This window comes from Mangifera indica, chromosome 8, assembly GCF_011075055.1.
Source record: "Mangifera indica cultivar Alphonso chromosome 8, CATAS_Mindica_2.1, whole genome shotgun sequence".
Taxonomy (NCBI): domain Eukaryota; kingdom Viridiplantae; phylum Streptophyta; class Magnoliopsida; order Sapindales; family Anacardiaceae; genus Mangifera; species Mangifera indica.
Genome location: NC_058144.1, coordinates 13,712,941 through 13,721,511, shown reverse-complemented (window position 1 = coordinate 13,721,511; position 8,571 = coordinate 13,712,941).

Genomic DNA, 8,571 nt, shown 5'->3' with positions numbered 1-8,571 from the left:
CAATATATACAGGATTTATATAACATGTTAAAAATAGATAGGTATTGCTTTGATACAAGACAACATACAAGGGTGTTAAATAAAGAAAGAGATAATTGAGGGGTCAAATGAAATGTTATTAAAATTAGGGCGCATTTTCACATTAAACATTGTAGGCGCATTATAATTGAAATTATAGGTTTTTTTCAGTTTCACCACTTTAGGATATATCAATGCACATTTTCCAGATTTTTGAAGAATTTTTCGATTGTTGCCATACTAGGGCATTTCAACGTTTAGATTCCGAATTTCAGTTTCGTTATTTCGAATTTCATCGCTTTAGGATATATCGATTCGTATTTTTCAGATTTCTGAAGAATTTTTTGATTGTTGTCATTCTATGGTATTTCAACTTTTAGGATTCAAATTTCAGTTCTGTTTTTTTGAATTTCACCGTTTTAGGATATATCAATTCGTGTTTTTCAGATTTTCGTAGAATTGTTTGATTATTACCATTCTAGGATATTTCAACTTTTAGAATTCGAATTTCAGCTCAGTTTTTTTGAATTTTATTATTTTAGGATATATCCACTAGTATTTTTCAGATTTCTGAAGAAATTTTTTATTATTGACATTTTAAAGTATTTCAAAGTATAGATATTATAAAAACGTTTTAAATGGAACGTTACAAACAAATAGATGCATTTTGATATAAGATAACATACGAAAGTGTTATTTAAATTGTTATTTAAATTGTTATATAAATTGTTAAATAATTATAAGGGGATAAATAAAATATTAGAAAAATATGAGCAGTTTTTTTTAATTATTAATAATTGTACGACTGATTTACATAGTTATTATTGATTTTTTTTATTATAAATGAATAATTATCTTCAAAAACTTGTTATTGCAGGATTGATAATTAAAATGGATGGTTATGCATCGGTTCGTTACCAGGGAGAATGGATTCAAGGTCGCAACAACATAATGAAATATGTTGGAGGAGCCAAACAATTGATTAAAATCCCTTATGGAACAACATTCGGGGGATTTAATGATGAAGATGTCCAGGGTCTTCTTGATATGTCTCAGTACTTTCAGGAATGTATTCCTGTTTTTGTTACATGTACCCAATTGAAGGGCAGAAGGAAGAAGATGAAGATGAAGATGAAGATGAAGATGAAGATGAAAAAGAAAGTAGTTGGGTCAAAAAAGAATACGATTTGGAAAAGATGATTAATTTCAGTAATGACCCGTGATATATTGCGAACTCATGGGCTCATGGAGAAAAAGATATAGTTCCTTATTGGGGTGACTTTGATGGAAATGATATGCCCGACATTCCTTCAGAAGATGGAGAGCCTGAGTATATGATATTAGTTACCAAGGGTATGGATAGTTTACAGCTTGAAGATCCTACTTCAGGTGGTAGAAATTATTCTGGGCCATTTTTTGACAATATCCCCACTGATCCATTTAGGTGGCTTCCTGATTTTCCTCCACAGCCATCAGTATCATCAAGTGGTTCCTGATCGATCCGAGAGGAGAATGGTGTCAAGATTGGTGATATTTTTCATAATAAAGTCCAATTGAAAGACACCGTGACACAATTTGCCTTACTTAAAGGATTTCAATTTGGTGTCAAAAAGTCTGACAAGAAATAGTGGAAAATTAAGTACAAGGCTGAAAATTGTAAGTGGTATATACATGCAACCAAGTCCACTGTCGGGGATGTGTGGGGGATCAACTCTATGAATCCTACCCGCACATGTTCAGTTGATCAAATCATGCCACATCACAGACAAGCTGGGGCCCGAGCTTTAGGTCAATTAATGAGATCAAAGTTTGTGATGATTGATCAAATTTATCGGCCTAAAGAAATAATTATGGACATAATCGATCGATATAAAATTGATATTTCCTACTCACAGGCTTGGCTGGTAAGAAATTGGGCTATCAATTCATTGAGGGGTTCACCAGAGGAATCATTTATGCTTTTACCAGATTATTGCTACAATCTACAACGTACTAATCCGGGCATCGTTACTGCTATTGAAACAGATGATGACCATCGGTTTACGAATTTTTCATGGCGTTAGGATGTTCCGTTCGTGCATTCAGAGAATATCTTCGCCCTGTTATTTGCATTGACGCTGTTTTCCTTAGAGGTCGATATCTGGGGCATTTATTTATTGCGGTGGCTCTTGATGGTAATAATCAGATATATCCTATTGGTTTTGGTGTCGGCAAAAAAGAAGATCACGACACGTGGTGTTGGTTTCTTATGAGAATTAAAGAATACATCCCTGACCTCTCTGAGCTTGCAATAATCTCAGATCGACATCATGCTATCTACTCGGCAATGGTCGAAGTCTTTCCAGATGTCCACCATGGATGCTGTTGTCATCATCTTTTGTGTAACATGCAGGCAAAATATAAACGAGACTCAAAGGTATAGTGTAAACAAGTATTTAAATTTATAACAATTTATCCTTTTCATACATTTTGCTTATACTGAGTTTTCATATTTTTTACCATTTTACAGGTTGCTAGTGCATATTGGAAAGCCGCAAAATCATACACAGAATCTGAATTTGGTTCAGTGATGCAATCCCTTGACTCAATGAACCCCCAAGCTAGAGCTTATCTACGGGATGTCGAATTTGAGCGTTGGAGTAGAGCATACTTTCCAGGACATCGATACAACATCATGACCACAAATATTGCTGAGTCATTTAATGCCCTTGTCAGACATGCACGGGGCCTACTTATAACCATGCTCTTGGAGTTTATTCGTGGTACCATGCAACGATGGTTTTACAAGAGGAGAACCCATACAAGTAAGTATCAAATCGATATTAATTAAAAATTGTCTCATGTACTTTTTTCCACTTTGTTAATCATATTACCAAATGTGTTCTTAATATTTTTTCCAAATTACAAATGAATGTCATAACTTTCTCACCCCTTGGGCGGAAGATAAGATCAGCAATCGTTTATCAAAGTCTACAAGTTTAGATGTTCGACCGATTACACATATTGGTATCAGGTTGTTGGATTTGGTGGATTCATGGGTATTGTGGACTTTGGTGACATGTCTTGCATGTGTAGAAAGTTTCAGATTTCATGTATTCCGTGCAAGCATGCCATTGCCGTTGCACGACATATGAGACTCACGAATGTGCACGCATGAGTTCATCCATTCTTTCGCACCGACATTTACCATGCAATATATTAGGAACCGATCAATCCTCTTGGAAAATCAATGTGATTGGTTACACTCACCAGAAGACAGAGTTATATTGCCCCCCGTCCTCGATAGTCGTCGTCCAAGTCGTCCATCCAATAGAAATTGACGTCCATCGCAAGGAGAAATTGTTACACCGAGGATTTGCAGTCGTTGCCATGAACCGGGGCATACACAAACCCAATGTAAATCCCCAACATCAGTCCCGAGCTCCGCCCCACAGCGTTCATCTGCAAAAGGCAAAGGAACGAGATCTTGATATACGCATACTCAATTTTGTTTGTTATATGATTCTTCATTGTTGTACTTCAGTTTTATGTAACCGATGTATTTTTATTATTGTTTCAAACGTGTAATTGTATTGTCATTTGATGTAATAAATTTAGTGTTTCGTATGAGTTATTTTAGTATTACTTTATTTCCTCTAAATGTTTCAAGTGTGTAAATGTTTGAGTAATCATACGTTTTTATTATTTTTTCATGACAATATTATTTAAAAAATGAAATCAAATACGATACATATTCATATATAACCACAAATAAAATATATCATACACATATGCACATACAATAAATATATACATCTAAACATAAGAATAACGATAAATATACATCTGTGAGCTACTCGATACAATGAAAATACAACTGCGTCACTAATCGTCGACGCATAGCGGTAGACGACTCTCGGGGAAAAACGTAGCTCCGTGACAACGCCAAACACTCAAAAAATCGTAACATAAACACGCCATAGTCACCGGAGCCCAATCCCTACTGAGGGACATCTGACACTCGATGCAAAGTGAGGGGATCATGTCGTGGAGTCCTCCCAGAAGCTGTCTAAAAACTCGTCACCTCTAATAACGCGGGAATAAAGGTCATATATGGTCGCATGTGCTGCTCTAGAGTCCTTATATTCCCTGAATATGAAACCTCTGAATCGTATACCGTAATCGACTACTCACGGAAATCTATAACTCCGATGACCCAATGTGCTTTCTCAAAGTTTATAGGGATGAAAACCTATAAACAATGAGATATTTTAGTTACTTATCGTTGTCGTTAACCAATTGAATGTAATAGAAATAAATATAAACTCTACTTGATCGACCATCCCCCATGGTTTGTACAACAATCCCGGGGTGTATGCTGCATCAACCATCCTCGTGAAGAGCCCCGAAAACTCAAACTCATCAATCGGTGTGGTCTGCCAACTCTTCCAAGCCATCTCAATATGGCCTCCAAAGAATGTGTGGACAGTCGTCCACCACTGTGAGATAGTCGACTGGTGATCGTCTTGCTGTCGATGTAATAAAGCCAAAAAAGAATCTACATGATAAAATGGTATAAACAAGTTCACGTGTTAGTTATTAATAAATATATCTAGCTATTTACCAAATTATATAGTATAGACAACTTACATCATCGGTTAACCACTCGCACAACTCTACAACAAACTTCTAGAAGTTGTCCTTCGACTTCGATCCTATAAAGTACACATCATGTGTGTTAGAAGCCGCAGCTCTGGTATACCATGTGAGGAAAGATTCCTCATGGTCTGGCGTAGAGGATGGAATCGTTCTGAGTTGCTGTTTCGCCCTCCCTTTGAGTGGATTTGTATACGGGGTACGAACCAGTGGACCCTTCCGGACGATCTGACCACGTGCTGTACGAACCAACTGCATGTTACAAAAAATATTAATTTATTATTTCATTCAACAAAAACATACACATTATTCGATTTATATTACCTTCTCTATGTATGCGGGAGGAGGTTTAACCGGAGAATCCTGAGAAACGGTCAAGTCAACAACGCGTGCTCCGTCGACAGACTACATAATTATATATTAAAACATCTTAGTGACATATATTTATCAATTATATTTATTTAGTAATTATAATTGACAAACCTCAATGTGAATGGTCTCAGAAACATCCTCCTGAAAGTCTTTCTCCTGTGAACTAATATCCACAAGCTTTTTTGTCTAGCTCGGGATATCAGCAAGTAACCAGAGTTGCTCGTCCTGAAAAAGAGACAAAACATCATTTAAAAAAATATATAATATTAAAGACAAATTGATCAATGATATTTCTTAAATCCCCATAACCTGAACTTCTGGGGAAGGTATTCGGAGATAACCTTTGATCGATGATATGTCAATGTCGAGTCCCTATATGCATCAAAAGGAAAAAATGGTTAATGATATTTAATATAAAATATCATATGAACAATAATTTTAATACCTCCAGTGGACGATCTAAAGCGATAGGAGATCTGATCGGTAAACCCTCCTCATGACGAAGACCCTATACAAATATATACTATGAATTAATCGATAACAAAATAGTATTAAAAATTAAGTTATAATGATAAGTGACATACCTCAGATCGGATCGGTGAAGTCACCGAAGGGTCAACCGGTGCCCTATCCTGTCGACTACCTTAAGATAATAGTAATATTAAATCTATTCAGTGACATTTTATATATAACGATATTGTAATATAATAACAACATTGAGACATTAAATATAAATTTGAAATTACATACGTACCTCATGTGACTGATGGGATGGTATTGCGGTATCAATGGGGGAGGTCATCCCAATAACGTCGTCCCTCTCCTGTACGAATGTAATAATAGTTATCAAAACAATAACACTGTTGACATTTTATATAAGTAATAAAATAGAAGTAGTTTTACAACCTCAGCGACGGGGGCTGGATATGTACGCGTGACGATGTCCTCCAAACGAGTCATATGATCCTCTAATCGAGTCATTTGAGAAGAGATATCGTCACGTAATCAAGACATCTGAGTAGAGATATCGTCGCGAAAACTCGATATCTCACGTAAAATCGTAGCACCCCAGTGCGCTAATGTAGCATCTGATGTAGAAATATTGGGTGACATGAATGGGGAACACTGCTTGGTGGTATGATAAGTAGTGCAGTCCTCCACTCTAGGATGGTCTGTCGTCTGTGGGCTCTGAACAACAGGAGGCCGAATAGGGTCTTCATGTGTCTCAGAAGTCTCGACGGGTACATTTGAAGGTTCCGAGGATGGAAAAGCCCCGTCTCTAGTCGTGGTTAGAACAGAAGAAGATGAGAAGGAATCATCATCTGGTAAACCGGTGTACTCATGAATCTCAGCGTACCACGCTAAACCCTACTCGATCGCTGATGCACGAAGAGAGAATGTGACATCCTCCTAATGATGAAGATATATAAGTCAAAATAATTGTAACATATAATGAATTAGTCGACTTATTAATTAACTAGTACATACCGGATCACCAGTGAAAATATGACCTATATGAGTCCAACCAGGGATGTCTCGCGTATGCCACCTCAACATCCACGTGGACGAATAGGGATGGACAAGGTTAATCCAATCATGTAACGTCTCTAGAGTCTTATATATCTAGTACTGTAATATAATCATTTACGATGTAAATAAATCAATTTATATTTTTGTCAATTAATAAATGGAAATAATAATATAAAACTTACCTGAAATGTGAAAGAAAATCCGTAAAGGTCGTATTTACGGATTTCAGGCATTCGTCCGGAACAGACTCTCTCACTCACCTGTGACATAGAATCGTATGTCATTTGCCACACAACAACGCCCTAGGGGTAGGAATTAAACTCGTCCAAATGATCAACTAACTGTAAGTAATCCGTGGACACCTTCTTTCGTCGATCATTCCCCAACAAAATCATATGAAAAATATACAACAAGGCCATCTTGACAGCGTTAATATCATCATCCCTCCATGGCCTCGACAAGAAGACACGCTCAATGTCGTGATACTGCACCTTTGGACACCCGCGAAAGTATGTATCCCTGATCCTATGTTCGAAGGAGCAAGGAATATATGAAGAAACATCAGTCCGTCGGCTAAACGAAAGCCCTGTCACCAATGCAAACTCAAACGTGCTAAATCTCACATCAACCCTAAACCAAAACTCATCTCTGGCAAAGGATGGATGTAGCTGTCGTAGTAGGAATGCACGAACCAATATCCCGACGAATTTGGTTTTGGGTAAACGAAGGAGAGACCCGAAACATGTCCTCTCAAATAGGCGCAACTGACCCGGGGTCAATGTAGAAGAAATCTGAGATAATGCGGTACGTTGTGCACGAGATATCGCATCTACCCGGAAGTGTCTGGACTCGTCAAGATTGCGCAGCTTGCTGTCAACCCTTCTTCTTTTGCGAGAAATATCCTGTAACAATTTTAAAAATTTATTAGACATTCATAAAAATAAATATGTAAACAAATGTATTAGTGGAAAAAACATAAAAAGATGAGAAATATCAAATAATCAAAAAGGAAATGACAAAGCTTAACAAATAAGAATTGAAATTCGAGTTCTATACGTTCAAATACCCTAGAATGACAAAACTTAACAAATAACAATCGAAAAATCGATCGAAAATAACAAAATATAAATCAAGTTATCATGAAATGACGAAAAATAGAAAAAACGAAACTGAAATTCAAAATTTATACGTTGAAATACCTTAAAGTGACGATAATTGAAAAATCGAATGGAAATCTTGAAAATACGAATCGATATATTCTAAAATGGTGAAATTCGAAAAAACGGAACTGAAATTCGAATTCTATACGTTGAAATACCTTAAAGTCACGATAATTGAAAAATCTTTCGAAAATCTTGAAAATACGAATCGATATATCCTAAAATGGTGAAATTCAGAAAAATAGAACTAAAATTCGAATTCTATACGTTGAAATACCTTAAAGTGACGATAATTGAAAAATCGTTAGGAGATCTTGAAAATACGAATCGATATATCCTGAAATGGTAAAATTCAAAAAAACGGAATTGAAATTTAAATTCTATACGTTGAAATACCTTAAAGTCACGATAATTGAAAAATCTTTCAAAAATCTTGAAAATACGAATCGATATATCCTAAAATGGTGAAATTCAGAAAAATGGAACTGAAATTCGAATTCTATACGTTGAAATACCTTAAAGTGACCATAATTGAAAAATCGTTAGGAGATCTTGAAAATACGAATCGATATATCCTGAAATGGTAAAATTCGAAAAAACGGAATTGAAATTCAAATTCTATACGTTGAAATACCTTAAAGTCACGATAATTGAAAAATCTTTCGAAAATCTTGAAAATAATAATCGATATATCCTAAAATGTTGAAATTCAGAAAAACGAAGCTGAAATTCGAATTCTATATGTTGAAATACCTTAAAGTGACGAGAATCGAAAAATTGAATGGAAATCTTGAAAATACAAATTGATATATCCTGAAATGGTGAAATTCGAAAAAAAGAATTGAAATTCGAATTC